Here is a 16,778-nt window from a genome sequence, read left to right as displayed (position 1 = left end):
TTTTAGGTTTTGGGGTACATGTGCTAAATGTCTTTTCTAATGTAGTTTTTTCAAAGTTTTTGAGCATTCTTTTAGATTATTCAATAATATGGGGTTCCCTGACATTGTCATATTCTCTATTTGTTTTTGTTCTTGACCCTCAAAATGAATTATAAATATCTGATGGTCAGAAACAGAATTAATTCTCAATAAAATCTAATAGGTATGGGTATAAGTGGGCACGTTCTCTATCAAACCCCTAATCCCAAGAAACGGCCACCTCTAGTTGCCCAGCACTTGGATTGGCTCTTCCCAGTGAAATGAGAGAAAGAAGTACATTGAAGGAAAAATGCTGTCTATTAAAATGGCCATCTGTTTTGCTGTGAGCAATTTGTCTTGATATCGTCTTCCCAAAATTCCTAAGATTCCTCCTTATTTATCACTTCTCCCTATACAGATGTTCAATCAATCTATCTCTTTCTTCCCCTTACTCTCTCTGCCTGTCCCTGCCTGTCCCAAATCTCTGATTCTCCCAACTTTCAGGCCTCACATTACCTGAAACTATGCAAATATTTGTAGAATACTTCTTATGTGCCAGACCCAATAGCAAGTGTTAAAAATAGTCATGAGTAAGATCACCCAACATACACAGAGTAACACAGAACCTACAGAGCTTTGAGTCTAGTGGGGAAAACAGTTAAAAACAAGGAATGACAGAGGGTGGAGAGATGCCTGTGGGCAATATGAGCACAGAGCCGGAGTAACTGGTCCCGCATTGGGAGGGTTTCTAGTGCTATCTATGATGGATGAGTAAGAATTAGGTGAACAGGTGAGACGATATTCTAAAGAGAGTGCCTGAGAGAGAACCAGATTGATTTGTTTAAGCAACTTAAAGGAATTCCACATCTAGTGTTATCCAGTGTGAGGAGATCTTGAGGGTGGGGACGGGGAAGAAATAGCCAGCTGAGAGTTTTAAGCTGGGGAGTCATGTGATTAAATTTGCATTTTAGAAGGTTCTCCTCCCTTCTTCCTGGGGACAGAGTGAAGAAACACATTCAAGCTTGTCTTGAAGGAGACTGGGATCCTGTGACACAGGTAAGAGATAAAGACAAATGTCATGTCTATGGGGTTGGAGAGAGGTGGCCTGGTTTGAGAAATATTTAGGAGGAAGCATAATGGACAGGACTTGATGGCTGATAATAGGTGATAGTGTGGGAGAGAGAGTAGCTTAAGAGGACACTTGGTTTCTCACTCAGGTGGCCAGAAGGCCAGTCAAGCCTTTCCTATCTGGTGGACATGGTGGGAGGAGCAGTCTTGAGTGTGGGGATGCCAGTTCGTCAAACTGAATGTGGATATTGGATTTGAGGTGCCTGGGAGAGTGTGGAGCTCAAATGAGAGATCATGTCATCCGTATAGACTTGTGAATCTCTGGAACAGACAGATAGTAATTAGAGCCATCAGAATGGGTGAGATAACTAGGAAAATATGAGTTCAGCCAGAAGCCTCTCCTCAGCTCCAGTACTTCAGGGACCTGTCAGCATGGCAGCCACCCTGAGTGAGGGGCAGTGGTGATTCCAGCCGAGGACTGGAGAGTTTTTTTTTTTTTTTTTTTTGAGACGGAGTTTCGCTCTTGTTACCCAGGCTGGAGTGCAATGGCGCGATCTCGGCTCACCGCAACCTCCGCCTCCTGGGTTCAAGCAATTCTCCTGCCCCAGCCTCCTGAGTAGCTGGGATTACAGGCACGCACCACCATGCCCAGCTAATTTTTTTTGTATTTTTTTAGTAGAGACGGGGTTTCACCATGTTGACCAGGATGGTCTCGATCTCTCGACCTTGTGATCCACCCGCCTCGGCCTCCCAAAGTGCTGGGATTACAGGCTTGAGCCACTGCGCCCGGCCCTGGAGAGTTTTTAATAGCATTCCCTAAAGCGCAGTTACACTGAAAAATTGTTCCCTAAGAGAAACTAGACACACACACACACACACACACACACACACACACACACACACTCTGTTCCATGGTCAGATAAGTTCAGCGAAATCTGTATATTATATTCCCTGCTTAGAGAATGTTAAGGACTGACAAGTTCTGTAGTAAAGACGTTTTCATCTTTTATTTAACTCAGTTTCCCACAAGACAGCTCTGGCTGGAGATTACTCTGGATCTGAATGTCTCAGGGTGAAGGAAGTGGGAAACAGCTAGCTTTCCCAGAGGCATGCTTCCAAGTCAGCACCGGGAAGAGTGTCATCTATCTGTTTACTGATTTATTTATTATTTTTTGAGATGGAGTCTCTGTCTCCCAGGCTGAGTGCAGTGGTGTGGTCTCGGCTCACTGCAACCTCCACCTCCCGAGTTCAAACGATTCTCCTGCCTCAGCCTCCCACGTAACTGGGATTACAGGCACCTACCACCACCCCCAGCTAATTTTTTGTATTTTTAGTAGAGACGAGGTATTACTGTGTTAGCCAGGATGGTCTCCTGACCTCATGATCCACCTGCCTTGGCCTCCCAAAGCACTGGAGTGAGCCACCACACCAGGCCTATCTGTTTATTTATAAGATGAAAACACTGGGCTCAGTGATTGCTTCCAAGTTTTACAGCTAGCTAGTGATACATTTGGATTGTCACCTACTCCTTCGACCCAATCTAAGAAAATTCCAGCGATGCAACATAGTGAAACTAGAAACACATTTTTTCAAAATACATCGGTCACAGTGTTTCTCTTTTTTTTTTTTTTTTTTTTTTTTTTTTTTTTTTTTTTTGAGACGGAGTTTCGCTCTTGTTACCCAGGCTGGAGTGCAATGGCGCGATCTCGGCTCACTGCAACCTCCGCCTCCTGGGTTCAGGCAATTCTCCTGCCTCAGCCTCCTGAGTAGCTGGGATTACAGGCACGCGCCACCATGCCCAGCTAATTTTTTGTATTTTTAGTAGAGACGGGGTTTCACCATGTTGACCAGGATGGTCTCGATCTCTTGACCTTGTGATCCACCCACCTCAGCCTCCCAAAGTGCTGGGATTACAGGCTTGAGCCACCGTGCCCGGCCGGTCGCAGTGTTTCTCAAATGGCATTCTCTGGGACCTCGAATTTGAATCCTAGCTCTCACGTGTCTTATTTGTATAAGCTTCGGCAAATTCTCTAACCTCTTTGAGCCCCCGTTTTCTTGTCTATAAATGGGTATGTAACAGTAACTAGTAGTAGTATTATTAGATGTTACCATTCATACACTAAGGCTGAGAGGTTGAGATTTGCTCAAGATCTCACAGTTAAAAGAGATGAAGCTGGAAGTGAAACCCAGATCTTTGGCTCCAAATGTGGTGTTTCCTCTACTAACCAAATCTTTTCTACCAGTGCCCCTGGGATTATGCCTTCCTGGGGACTATCCCTGACAATACCCTCACATTAAAACCATCTTTTCCGAGCACGGTGGCTCACGTCTGTAATCTCAGCACTTTGGGAAGCTGAGGCAGGTGGATCACGAAGTCAGGGGTTCAAGACCAGCCTAGCCAAGAAGGTGGAAACCCTGTCTCTACTAAAAATAGAAAAAATAGCTGGGCGTGGTGGCAGGCGCTCGTAATCCCAGCTACTCAGAAGGTTGAGGCAGAGAATTGCTTGAACCCAGGAGGTGGAAGTTGCAGTGAGCTGAGATGGCACCACTGCACTCCAGCCTGGGTGACAGAGAGATATTCCATCTCAAAAAAAAAAAAAAAAAAAAAAAAAAAAAAAAAAAAAAAATCTTGCTCTTGCTCTTGAGACAGAGAAGTCTGCAAATGGTGTCCAATTAAACTGAAGTCTAGACACTGGCTGAAGCCAGACAGAGGAAGAGTGACGAGGGGACAGAGAATCTTCAGAAAGACATTCCAAAGGCTCAGTCCTAGAAAATGTTTAGAAATACTGGTTCTAGTGTTCCTCTCCAGTCCGTCTACCTGAATGGGAAACTCTGGTGGTGGGGCCAGACATACTTATTCTTGAACAAATACACAGTTAATTCTGAGATGTCACCTAGATTGAGAAACACTGTCATTTTCTAAGCAAAAATCATTGCCAAAGTTACCCTAGAACCCATCAGTGCTCACAGATCTGTGCCTAAACCAACTTAGTTTTGACGTTTTCCTTTGTTTTGCGGAAACTAGTTTAGGGTGGGCTGTGAGAAGAAACTTCTAAAAAGCCACTTGGAAAGGACTAAATCTCTGAGGCTAAGGAGGGCGGACTCAGCCTCACTTCCTTCTTCTCATCTGGGCTTCCTGTCGTCACAGCACGATCATATTTTTTCACCCTTCACTTCTCCTTTTACACAAATAGTACCGGACATCCGTGTTACAGCCTTATCTTGGCCACCTCAAGGATAATCACCAGATTCTGCCTAACGGACTGAGGAACGGTGCCTGGAAAAGGTAAGCTTGATGACATTTTAACCTGGCTTGCTGTCTAATGTGGGGTAGGACATTTTCTTAGGGGGCTCCAATATACCTCTCTAGGAACCATACAATCTCCGGCAACTTCCCTTTCACAAATAACTTAGTGCACAAAGTAAAAAGATTGGCAAGATCCTGGTAACATCCCCAAAGGGAATCAGGTGAGAAATACTTTTACTTAATCAGGTTTCTGAATCAGAATCTTCTGAGTCCACATATTCACGTGCCTTAATTGCAACAGAACTTGAATTTCTTCGTGTAGTAATTCCTGATGCTTGGAGCTTTCTATGTGAGATGACACTGGGGAGATTTCCTATGTGCTCTGGTCTTCAGAAAATTGGCCTTGTGATTTTAAAATGAGGAAAGAACCCACAGCCAGAGCTGTCTTTAGAAAGACAGCTAGGAGACGCAGTTCTTTTTCATTTGAGAAATTTTCAAAAGTAAAGTTAGTGACTCCCAGTGTGATTCTTCAAGGCCACTAAATAGAAAGGTGGCTAAAAATCACAACCCCAGGATGTGCTCAGTAACTGTATATTAAAAGGTGAAAGCTAGACACCTCTAAAGGACGCTTAGATTGTTGGCTGCTAAGAAGCAGGAAGAGCATTGTGATCTTCAGCATTTCCCCAAATTATTATTGGTGTACAAAACATGACCATTGATAAATATAACATGAAATCCAAGGATAAAGCATCGGTACTGCAATAATTTCCAATCGCGTGCTGTAACTGATGACGGAGGTTGCACGGACTCAGTAAAATGACAGCCAAGCTTTTGTCCCGACTCTCTGTGACCACCATAGGAACTCTTTGTGGGAGCTTTCTTCTTCCAAGAACCTGCGAGAATTTCATTTGATTATGCCCTGGACCAGAGAGGAGGAAGTTCTCTTTGACTACACCCACCCATCTAAGAAAGGGTTGAGAACAGGGCAAAGGCTCTGGATTTCCACGAGGGGTGGGGACAGGGCAAAGGGCTCTAGATTCCAAAGCACCTCAGAGCTTATTGAGCCTTGAATTAAAAAATAAAACCAGTCTTTTTAATAAATTCACTTAATAATCAAGTGTTAAGTGCCCCCTGAGGCCAGGCACTGTGCTTTGGGAATTGTGGGGGAGGGAGATGAAAAGGTAGAATATTTGTCTAGTAAAGAGTCCTACTCTTAAGGAACTCCCGTAGGAGACGAGATATCATACTAGGTGTGTGCTTTGGAAGAAAGCTGAGAAAGAGCAGAATCCTAGCTGCTGGATAAACAAAGAAGTTTTGCTTTTCAATCTTGAGGAGAATCTGTACTCTTGAAATTGCGGTTGAATGGGAGCAAAGACTGAACTGAAACATGATTTCCTGTGACGTTTCCTGTGTGGGCCAGCTAAGAACATTTAACTTTTAAATGAAAGGATTGGGTACCTTTATATTCATGGGGGATGATTCCAAGTCCATCCCTTCATAGCTATGGTTACTACCACCTTAGCGACCTCACCTTTGTTCATTGACAAGAGACACAAACTAGAAAGGACAAAGTCTGTTGGTCCTTGGTTTCTTGTGCCCTGTGATTGACCCCTCGCTGAACAGAGGCCCTCAGACTCTACTTCTCCATTCCCACTGCTACCTGGTGGCCACATGTGGCACATAGTGCTGGAGATACAGGATAACAGAGATGATTATCATCTGAAAGGAGTTGTAGAGTCTCCTCTAGAGTCGTGGATGACAGTCACAGCAATACATAAACACAACACAATGTGCTCTTTTCTATAATAGATAAAGAATGTGCATAAACTGTAGGAGGAGTTAGGAGTGTGGCAAAGACTCCCTGGAGAGGAGGTGACTGGTGTGTTCACGTTCATAGAAGTATGGGTTTGCTATGGAGACATTCTAGACTAAGGGTGCTGTATATTCAAACCCACAGAAGTGTGTACCTCCAGGCATGCTAGAAACCAGAGAAAGCAAGTGAGACTGCAGTATAACACACCATGTTTACAGGGCCACAGGAAACGGAAAGCCCTTTCTCCTACTTGGAACCAGAAAGTGGAGGGCAAGATCACTGACCAGGCAGGTCCTAGGCCCAGCTCTGGGCAGGGCTATGTCCACTGTGTTCATGTTCACACGACAGAATTGATGGGATGTGGGCTTGAAATGAGGGGGAAGAGGCAGGTTTTTTCCTCCTCAACCTAGATTCTCACTTAGATCAGGAGGAAGGGTGGAACTTCTTGTGAGGTTACAGCCATTCTTTTCAGCTTAACTTCGGTTCCAGGAAGTACTGCATTGATTCAGTTACAGAGGTTTGGTTTGCCTTCCTAGATTAGTCATCCCAGGGCAATTCTTGTACTGAGCAAGCATCCACTGTGTGTAGATCATCCTGGGCCCTAGAGACTGGGCACCCGTCCTCAGGAAGCTCTCAGGACCTGGTGCTGCCACTGAAGCAAAGCAACCCAGAGAAACCAGACAGCTGTGCAGAGCAGGACTCCAGAGTGGCTGCTGGGGCAGAGGAGGGGAAGATTGAGCTGGAGCTTGTGCGGTCAGTTTGGGAAGGCTGTCTGAGGTAGGTTTTTGGAAAGAGAAAGATACACATTTGCAAAGCCAGTGGATGACCACTCAGAGCAAAGGCCAGGGATCTCTACGCTGAGAGTTAGCGGTGAGTACTCTCTATGCATTATCCGTTTCGTAAGCACACAGCAGAATTTCTACACAAGCAGAAGCATCAATATATCATAGCTATGACCAATAATTGTTGTAAAAGAAAATAAGCCACAAGCATACATTATTGTAATCATTTAAAATGAGAGTGTTATATTTCAAGTATTAGAATATTGGTACTTAAAGCGAAGTTAGAGATTATTTTGATTCAAATTAAGTATCTAACTCATAATGAGAGCCCAATAAATGTGAGCTGTTGCAGCTGTCCAGTGTGCTTACTTTTCAGGTAAAATGACTTGCCCGAAATCATAAAATTAGCTAATAGTTATTTAGAATGTCTTCTAATTCTCCGTGGCATGCTTTTTCTTCTACATTATACGATAGTCCCTCTTCTAAGAGATTTTTTTATTAAGTAGGTATCATTAGACTGTATTCTTCACTTACTTAGATAAATTCCTAGTTCATTTTAACATAAGCAAACATAAAAATACAACTTAATTATAAATGTAATTGATCTTAAGCCAATATGAAAACTAAATACTTAACATATATTTAATTTTCCAAACATTTTTGTTTGGACTTTCCTATTTCAGGAGAACTAGATTGAGGAATAGGGGTAAGAAGTAATTTTAATGCCTCATATCTTTTAAAACTTATTAAAGTTTACTTGTTAACATAAATTTGAACTTATGGCTTACTCTATATCAGGAGCAAATAAAGGTATTCAAGAATTATTTCATGATTTATTCTTCTTAAAATAGCTATTGTAGAATCTCAGTATTTATAACATAGAAGACTTAAATTATAACGATTTTGAGATCAGAATCCCTTAGGTTATTTATTCATTTTTCAACTTTAAAAAAAATTGACAAAAATTCAGACTTATAGAAAAGACAAAAAAATAGTATGAAAAATTTCTAAATCCTTTTTACCCAGATTTCCAAAATATTAACATTTTACTTCATTTGCTTATCCTTCTCTGGCTTTCTCATTTGAGAGTGATTAATAACATGATTGATGGCATTTCCCCTAAATACTTTAGTGCACATTTCTACAAACAAATGTGTTCCCTTATATAATCACTTTACAATGATCAAAAACAGGAAATGAACATTTATGCAATATTATTAACAATCTATGGATTTTATTCAGATTCCATCAATTACCCCATTAATATTTTTTATAGCAAAAGGAAATTTCTACTCATGCATTGCCTTCAACTGTCACTTTTGTCTCCTTTAGTCTGGAACAGTTCCTGAGTTTTTCTTGCCATTGATATTCTCGAAGAGTAAGGTCAGTTCTTTTTTAGCTGTTTCTCCATTTAGGTTTATCTGATGTTTCCTCATGATTAGATTCAAGTTATTTAAATTTTTGATAAGAATATCAACCAAATGGCTTTTCTTATCCTACAAAGAGTCTTGCTTAAGCTGAGCATAGCCAGCCTTCAGACACCACGGACAGGCCTCTAGGAGAGGGACCCTGTATGTAAAGTTCTGCATATTTCTACATAGGATGACAGAGAACCTCTGGTCTGTTGACCCTGTAACAGTGCTGTTTTAGGTAACTGTTCCTGATCTTGGGAGTAAGCTTATTAGAAGAGTCCCTGTCCCACCTCAGCTGTTAGTAGTGTCATGCTAAGCTCCCAAATGGGAGCAAGTGAGCCTCCAGGATCATTTGGATTTATCTTTCTTCACTTTTTCTCTCCTTTCTTCTTCCTTATTTCTTTATTCCTCCATAAATCACCAAATCCTCTCCCCTAACAGCAGCCTAGAAGAAACAAACTTTTTGCCAGACTACATTTTTAGGGATGCATAAGATAACAAACATTGCTTGATAAGTTGATGGTGAGATGAGAGGACACTAGTGCGTGAAAGCTGACGCTTTGGCTTTGCTGTATTTTACTCCTGCTTCTTCCTCTACAACTGCTTATTACTCCGCAAGAGGACGTACAGCTATAACTCTGATGGCACCTCAGCCACTGCTCACAGGAGTTCAAACTGCAGAGGCGCAAGCTGATGAAAGGTGGAAGGTCTTCTCCTGGATGCTCAACACATTGCACCAAAGGAGTTGGGAAGTAGGAGGCACAAAACCGGAGTCTGGGATGGTGGAAAGAGCATGGCTTTGGAGGTTGAAAGACTTTGGCCTTCATCCTGTCTTTGATGATGCTCAGCTGGGTGACCTTGTGCCAGTCCTTGGCGCCTCTGGTTGCAGAATGGGGCTAATGACACTTAAGTTGTAGGGCTGATTTGAGGATTATAAATAAGACATTTATGAGAAAAAAAGCATTTTGTGGGATTCAGTGAACTATTATGTAGCTAAATTTGTTTGAGCAAGAAGGCCTAAATTTGGGAACCCTCATTGGGAACAGATTTTCGCTCCTATTTAGAACAGCGTCAACTTTCTTTGCTAAGGAACAAAGACTGCCACAGGCTCTGTGTAGGAAGGGACAGGGAGCTGTAATTACCTTGAGAATGCTTTTGTATGTAAACTGACACATCTGTGTATAGAAAAATATATATGGAGAAGCGTCTGGAAAGACGTTTGCCAAAATGTTTATGATGGTTACCTCTGCGAGGTGGAGGTGGGATTTCAGAAGACTTTGTTTTCTTCTTTGCACTTTTCTGTATTTTTTAACTGTAGATTTTTTTTATATAGAAATCATGCTTACATTTGCTTTCTTTTGCTAGATTTTTCAACTTTTCCTAATAGGTTTCAATGGAGTAAGAAATGTGTTCTAATAATATATATTCTCAATCTTAGTTTACAAAGGTGTTTCTCTACCAAACACTGACATTCACTGAAAGAAAACAGTTTACACATCTTAAAGAAAGCATGCTTTCATTTGCCTTTTGTTGCTGGGTGTTTTAACGTGTCTTAATAGATTTCAGTGGAGAAAGAAACATGTTCTAATAACGTGTTCTCAATCTTAGCTTATAAAATTATTTTTCTATCAGACACTTTTCTACACTAAAAAGAAATCTTACAGAAACTATACTTACATTTATTTATCTTTTATTACCAAAATTTTCAATTTGTCCTAATAGGTACAAATGGAGAAAGAAACATGTACTTTTTTTTTATTGTTTGATTTTTTTTTTTTAACAAATGAGGTATGAAACCTCTTTTTAAAAGGCAAGCAAGGAATTATTCTGGTCCCATGTGTATTTTGTTCCTAAAAATCTGTTAGAAGCTCAGGGTTACCCTTAGGAATGGACTGGTAGGTAAGCTCTGAATTTGATCTTTCAGTGAGTATTCACTGAATAAGGTGGATACGCAGGGAATAAGCCATCCTGAAAATACTATTTCATTTAGCTCTCAGAACAACCTCTGAGGTAAATATTAACACCCCTATTTTAAAGATGAGAAAACAGCGAAAGATTAAGCAAGTGCCCAAGGTGACACTTCCAATAAGTGGTAGTACCAGAACTCAAAACTAGACCTGTCTGATTCCAAAGCTAGTGTTTATCAAACTGTGTTCCGGGGAATGCTATGTTCTTTGAGCTGTTAATAAGTAATCTTCCACATAAAAATACGTTTGTAGTTATATAAGTGTATTTTCCTCTTAGAAAAAAACAGTACATATTAGCATATAACAAGTTTCTCAGAAGTCATTCATTTAAAAAAAAAGTTTTATTTTTATTACTTAATCTCATTTACTTCCAAAACTGTTTAACCATAGAGTCCTCTCATTCCCATTTTTTCCTTTACGCTGTTTTTTCCTTATTTTGGCTTTTGTTTGAGGAGCACTTGTTAATATCTCATAAGCATAATAGTCTGTGTAGCACCAAAGCTGTCCTACTGTGGCTCCAGACAAGTCTGTAACATCGATCAGATAAGGCTGAAGTGGAAGAACTGACAGAGGTTCTTTTTTTTTTAACTTAATTTTTTTTTTTTAATAGAGAAGGGTTCTTGCTATGTTGTTCAGTTCAGGCTGGTCTTAAACCCCTAGGCTCAAGGGATCCTCCCACTCAACCTCCCAAAGTGCTGGAATTTTTACAGGTGTGACCCACCAAGCCTGTCCTGATAGACGTTCTTGAAGCCTCTGATCAACCTGAACCACTTCTAAGCTTGACTAAATTCAAGAGTAGATTAGACAGGTTAAAAAAAAAAAAAAGACAGGGATGGAATTAGAAATCCACAGGTCTACCAGTTCAATCCTATTGGAGGAAATAAAGGGTAAAGTTGATCCTTAACCTCCATGTTGAATTGTGGAAGGTAGCCAAGGCTAAGTGCAATTTGGTCATGGAGGTTTCCTGGAAACTGATGTTGGTGGCTTTTTGCATAGAACCATGAGTCATGGGAGTGAGAGTCATAGACTTTGAGGGTGGGAGGGGTGTCAGTTTCTCCAGATGGTGGCTAGAAGGGGTGGGAGGCTTAATCATTGCCCAGTAACAAAGAAGAAGGGGAAGGGAAAATGAAGTAGTATTCTCTCTGGTTTTATAAATAAACAGGGGCTTTTATCGTATGTGGCAAAAGTAATGACAATCTTCACCAGGTGGGAAGATTTTCTTACTCAATTTGGTATGAGTCTGGGGAGGTAGAAAGCGGGAGAGGAAGGAAGAAGAGGTTCTTCTTCCTGTCTGCAAAGGAAAGAATTAGTGGGAATGTCCCTAAGTTTGTGGGCACCTAGCCAGCTGGTGCTCTGTGGACAATCAGGTTACACTGCCTGAACTTATTGTCATAGGATAGTGCTCCCTCTCTACTCCCTCCTGCCCTCCCTTACCTTCATCCTCAGACAATCATTGATCTGCTTTCTGTTGCTAGTTTTAATTTTCTATAATGTTATATAACTGGAATTATATGGAATGTACTCTTTTTTGTATACCTTCTTTCACTCACCATGATTATTTTTACATTCACCTATGCTGTAGAGTGTAACAATAGTTCATTTCTTTTAATCGCTAAGTAGTTTTCATTGTACAATTATAGCACTATTTATTTATACATTCATTGTCTACGGGCATTTGCCAGTTTCCTTCCAGTTTGGGCTATGAACTTTCCTGTACTAGTCTTTGTATTGACATATGCTTTCATTTCTCTTGGGTAAATACCTAGGAGTAGAATGGCTGGATCATATGATAAGTATATGTTTAACTTTGTACAAAACCAGCAAACTGCTTTTGAACATGGATATACCATTCTACATTTCCACCAACAGTGTATAAGAGTTCCAGTTTCACCACGTCCTCACCAACACTTGGTGTGGTCAGTTTTTGAAAACATTTTAGCCATACTAGGAGATGTGGAGCGGTATCTTGTATTTCCCTAATGACTAATGAAGTACAGAATTTTTTTCATGTGCTTATTTGCCACCCATTTAGTATCTTCTTTGGTGAAGTGTCTGTTCTGATATTTTGCTCATTTTAAAAATTGGATTGTTCATTTTCTTACCATTGAGTTTCAATAGTTGTTTTTATACTCTGGATACATGCCTTTTAATTCCTGTGTGGTTTGGAAATATTTTTTTCCTTCTATGCCTTGTCTTTTCATGCTCTTAACAGTGTCTTTTGAAGAGCAGAAGTTTTAATTTTGAAGAAGTCCAACTTATCAACTTATTGTAGTTTTGGTGTCTTATCTGAGAACTCTTTGCATAACCAAGGTTGCAAATATTTTCTCCTATATTTCCTTCTGGAGTATTATCGTTTTGGATTTTATCTTTAGATCTATGATTCATTACTAGTTATGATTTCATATGGAGAGGGGTATAAATGCAAGTTCATTTTTTGCATATTAATAGACAGTTGTTCCAGCACTATTTGTTGAAAAAAAGTATTCTTCATTCTCTAAAGTATTGATTTTGTGCTTTTTTGAAAGTCAATTGTTCATATACATATGATATGTTTATTTAACACCAGTGCTATGCTGCCTTTATTGTTGTATCTTTATAGAAAGTAATATAATTAGGTAGTGTTTGTACCCCAATTTTGTTCTTTATGAAACTTATTTTTACTATTTTAAGTCCTTTGCATTTCCAAATGAATTTTAGAATTAATTGCTTGAAGTCTACAAATAATTCTGCTGTAATATTGATTGGGATCATAATCTATAGATAAATTTGGAAGAATTGACATCTTAAAAATATTGTTTCCTGATAGATGGATGTGGTATGTCTCTCTATTATTTGCATCTGTTCATTTTCTTTCAGCAATGTTCATTTTTAAGTTTTCAATATACAGTTCTTTCATAACTTTTGTCAGATTTATGCCTACGTATTTCACATGTGACACTGTTGTAAATCATACTTTAAAAATACTGGATTTCTAAAGAATAGAATGCTATTTCTTTTTGTAGATTGTATAGAATGCTAGTTCTTTTTGTAGATTGAATCTTGTTTCTAGCAACCTTGCTACACTCACTTGTTACTTCTAGTAGTTTTTTTGTAGATTTATTTAGATTTTCTACAAAGACATTCATGATATCTGTGAACAAAGGCAATTTTACTTTTTTTTTTCTTTCCAATTTGGATGCCATTCTTTTCATATTTCATTTACACTGCCTAGAAACACCAGTACAATGCCAAATAGACTAGTTAAGTGTAAAGAAACTTATTTTCCTCCTTATATAAGGGTAAGCCATTTGGTCTTATACCATTAAGTATGATGTTCTTAATTCTATATTCTTCACAAATGCCTTTTATAAGTTTGCATAAGTGTCCTTCTATTCCTAGTTTGCTAAGAGTTTTTATCAGAAATTAGATGTTGAATTTTGTCAAATGAATTTTCTGTATCTATTGAGATGATAATTTGTTTTCTCTTTCAGTTTGTTAGTATGATTAAATACTTTTTCAATGTTAAGATAACCTTGCATTCCTGAGATTAGCCCCATTTGTTCATAATTTCTTACCATTTTTCTATATTGTTAGATTTTTTTTTACTAAAATCTTGTTTATAATTTTCACATCTATATTTCTAAGGAACATTGATCTGTGGTTTTATTTCTTGTAATAACTTTCTGCTTTTAGTATCTGAAAATTCTGACCTCACAGGATAAGCTGGAGAGTGTACCTTCCTTTTCTATTTTCTGGAAGATTTGGTATAGAATCTTCTGCCTTATTTCTGCCTTACATGTTTAGTACAAACCATCAATAAGACATCTGGACTAGCAGTTTTCTTTATGGAAAGATTTTTAAACTCTAAATTCAGTGTCTTATTAGAGATAGGATTATTCAGGTAATCTATTTCTAGAGTGAGATTTGGTAATTTGTGCCTTCCAGTGAATTTATTCATTTAATCTAAGTTGTATTGACATTAAGTCATTTATTATATTTACTTATCCTTTTGATTTCTATAGAATTTGTAGTGTTGTTCTCTCATTCCTCATATTGATAATTTTTGTCCTCTACTTTCAAATTGATTAGCTGTATATAAGTTTATCGATGTTAGTCTCCAAAAAGAGCCAGTTTTTGGTTTTGTTTTCTTTATTATTTTTCTGTTTAATTGCTTTCAGTTTTTATCTTCATTATTGTCTTCCTTCTACTTATTTTGGGTTTAATTTGTTAGACTTTTTCTAGTTTCTCAAGATGCAATCTGAAGTTATTAATTTGAGACCACTCTCCTCTTGGCTATAGACATTCAGCACCATAAATTTGCCCCAGAATATTGCTTTAGTGATATCCAGACATTTTCAACATGTTTTTAAAGTTTTTCTTAATTCAAAATTCTAATTTTCTCTTTGATTTCTTCTTTGATCTATGAGCTATTTAGAAGTATGTTATTTAGTTTCCCAATTTGAGGAGATTTTCTGTTATTGATTTCTAATTCAATTCCTGTTAAAGTCACTGAAACTTGGATTTTGGTCCAGAATGGTCTATCTTGGTAATATTTCATGTAACCTTGAAAAAAATGTATATTCTGCTGTTATAGGGTGGAGTGTTCCATCACACTCAGTTAGTGTAAGTTAATTGATGCTGTTGTTCAAATATTTACTGCTTTTCTGTCTACTGATTAGATCAACTATTGAGAGAAGGATATGGAAACATTTAAGTATAACTGTATACTTGTCTATTTCTTCTTTTGGTTCTGTTGATTTCCACCTCATACATTTTGACTAGGTTCAGAAACACTTAGGATTTTTATGTTCTTTAGCTCAGTCAGTCCCTTTATAATTATAAAGTAATCTTGTTCATCCTTGATAATTTTTTTCTGTAATATTGTTTGTTTTAGTCTAATATAGGCAGTCCAGCCTTTTTTCCCCCTTTTATTAGTGTTAGTATGGTATATCTTTTTCCATACTTTTACTTTAAAATGTATTTACTTTTTTAGATTTCTTGCCTACAACAAATGCATTTTTTGTAGGCAATATAACTGGGTCTTGTTTTTTTAATCCATCTATTTATTCCTGCCTCATATTTTAAGTATTCAGACTATTACATTTACTGTGATATTGATATGGTTGGGATTTTAGCATATTTGTTTTTTATTTGTCTAATTTTTCTTTGTTCTTTATTTTTTCCCGTCTGTTTTTCACCTTTTTCTCTTTTTCTGGCTTCTTTTGATTAATCTAGTATTTTTATGATTTTTATCTTCAAGTAAGATTACCACTTCAGATATAAGATGCTCATAATAGTATACTTCCATTTCTTCCTTCCCAGCCTCTACACTATTATTATCATAATGTTTACTTTTACATTTATTATTAATGCAATTCAATATTGTTATTATTTTTGTTTTAACAGTTCAGCATGTTTTAAAGAGATTTAAGACCAGGTGTGATGGCTCATGCCTGTAATCCCAGCATTTTCAGGAAGCTGAGACAGGTGGATCAACTGAAGTCAGGAGTTCGAGACCAGCCTGGCCAACATGGTGAAACCACATCTCTGCTAAAAATACAAAAAATTAGCTGGGCATGGTGGCATATGCTTGTAATCCCAGCTACTCAAGAGACTGAGGCATGAGAATTGCTTGAACCTGGGAGGCAGAGATTGCAGTGAACTGAGATCACACCACTGCACTCCAACCTGGGCGACAGAGCACGATTCTGTCTCAAAAATTAATTATTAATTAATTAAAGAGATTTAAATAACAAGAGAATAGTATTGAATATTTATTCCTGTAGTCACCATTTCTGGTGCTCTTTGTTCCTTTGTGTAAATCTGTAATTCCACCTAGTCTCAATTTTCTTCTCCTTAGGGGAATGCTGTTAACATGTCTTGAGATATGGATCTACTGATGAGGAATTCTTTCACCTTTTGTATAATTTAAAGTCCTTTTTTTTTTAGTTAGTAAAATATAGTTTTGTAGGGCATAGAGTTTTAGGATGAGAGTTTTTTTTCTTTAGTATTTTAAATGTGTTGTTCCACTGTCTTCTAGCTTTCCTGTTTTCTAATAAGAAGTCTGCTCTTATCCTTACAATTCTTTCTTATTACCTAACATGTCTTTTTTTCTCCTGGCTGTTTTAAGATTTTCTTTTTATCACTGTTTTTTAGTACTTCAATTATAAAGTACCTCAGTGGAGCTTTCTTCATGTTTCCTGTGCTTGGAGTTCATTGAGCTATTGAGCTTCTTGGTTCTATAGAAATATTATTTTCATCAAATTTAGGATTTTTTAGTCATTATTTCTTCAGATATTTTTCTATCCCTCTTCTCTCCTCAATTTTAGAGACTCCAATGACATGTATATTAAGCCACTTGAAATTATTTCTCAACTCATGATGCTCTGTTGATTTAAAAACTATTTTATTTTCTGGCCAGGTATGGTGGCTGACACCTGTAATCCCAGCACTTTGGCAGGCCGAGGTGGGTGGATCAGTTGAGGTCAGGTG

The 16,778-nt window shown here is 38.2% G+C and overlaps 1 protein-coding gene across 4 annotated transcripts in view; it reads left to right on the top strand.

Annotated features, from left to right (window-relative positions):
* Positions 1-992: 992 nt before the first annotated feature.
* Positions 993-16,778, top strand: part of CD53 (CD53 molecule) — a 28,652-nt gene continuing 12,866 nt past the window's right edge. The window contains exons 1-3 of one of the 4 annotated variants that reach the window (XM_074381273.1): positions 993-1,074; positions 4,281-4,372; positions 6,735-6,923. The gene's annotated coding sequence lies outside the window, so the exon portion shown is untranslated. The other 3 variants (XM_074381275.1, XM_003933440.4, XM_074381274.1) reach the window with 3 other exon arrangements.

The sequence above is a fragment of the Saimiri boliviensis genome, chromosome 11 (assembly GCF_048565385.1).
Source record: "Saimiri boliviensis isolate mSaiBol1 chromosome 11, mSaiBol1.pri, whole genome shotgun sequence".
Lineage (NCBI taxonomy): Eukaryota > Metazoa > Chordata > Mammalia > Primates > Cebidae > Saimiri > Saimiri boliviensis.
The sequence above is the reverse complement of the archived record's forward strand: the minus strand, read 5'-3'. Positions and strand labels throughout refer to the sequence as shown.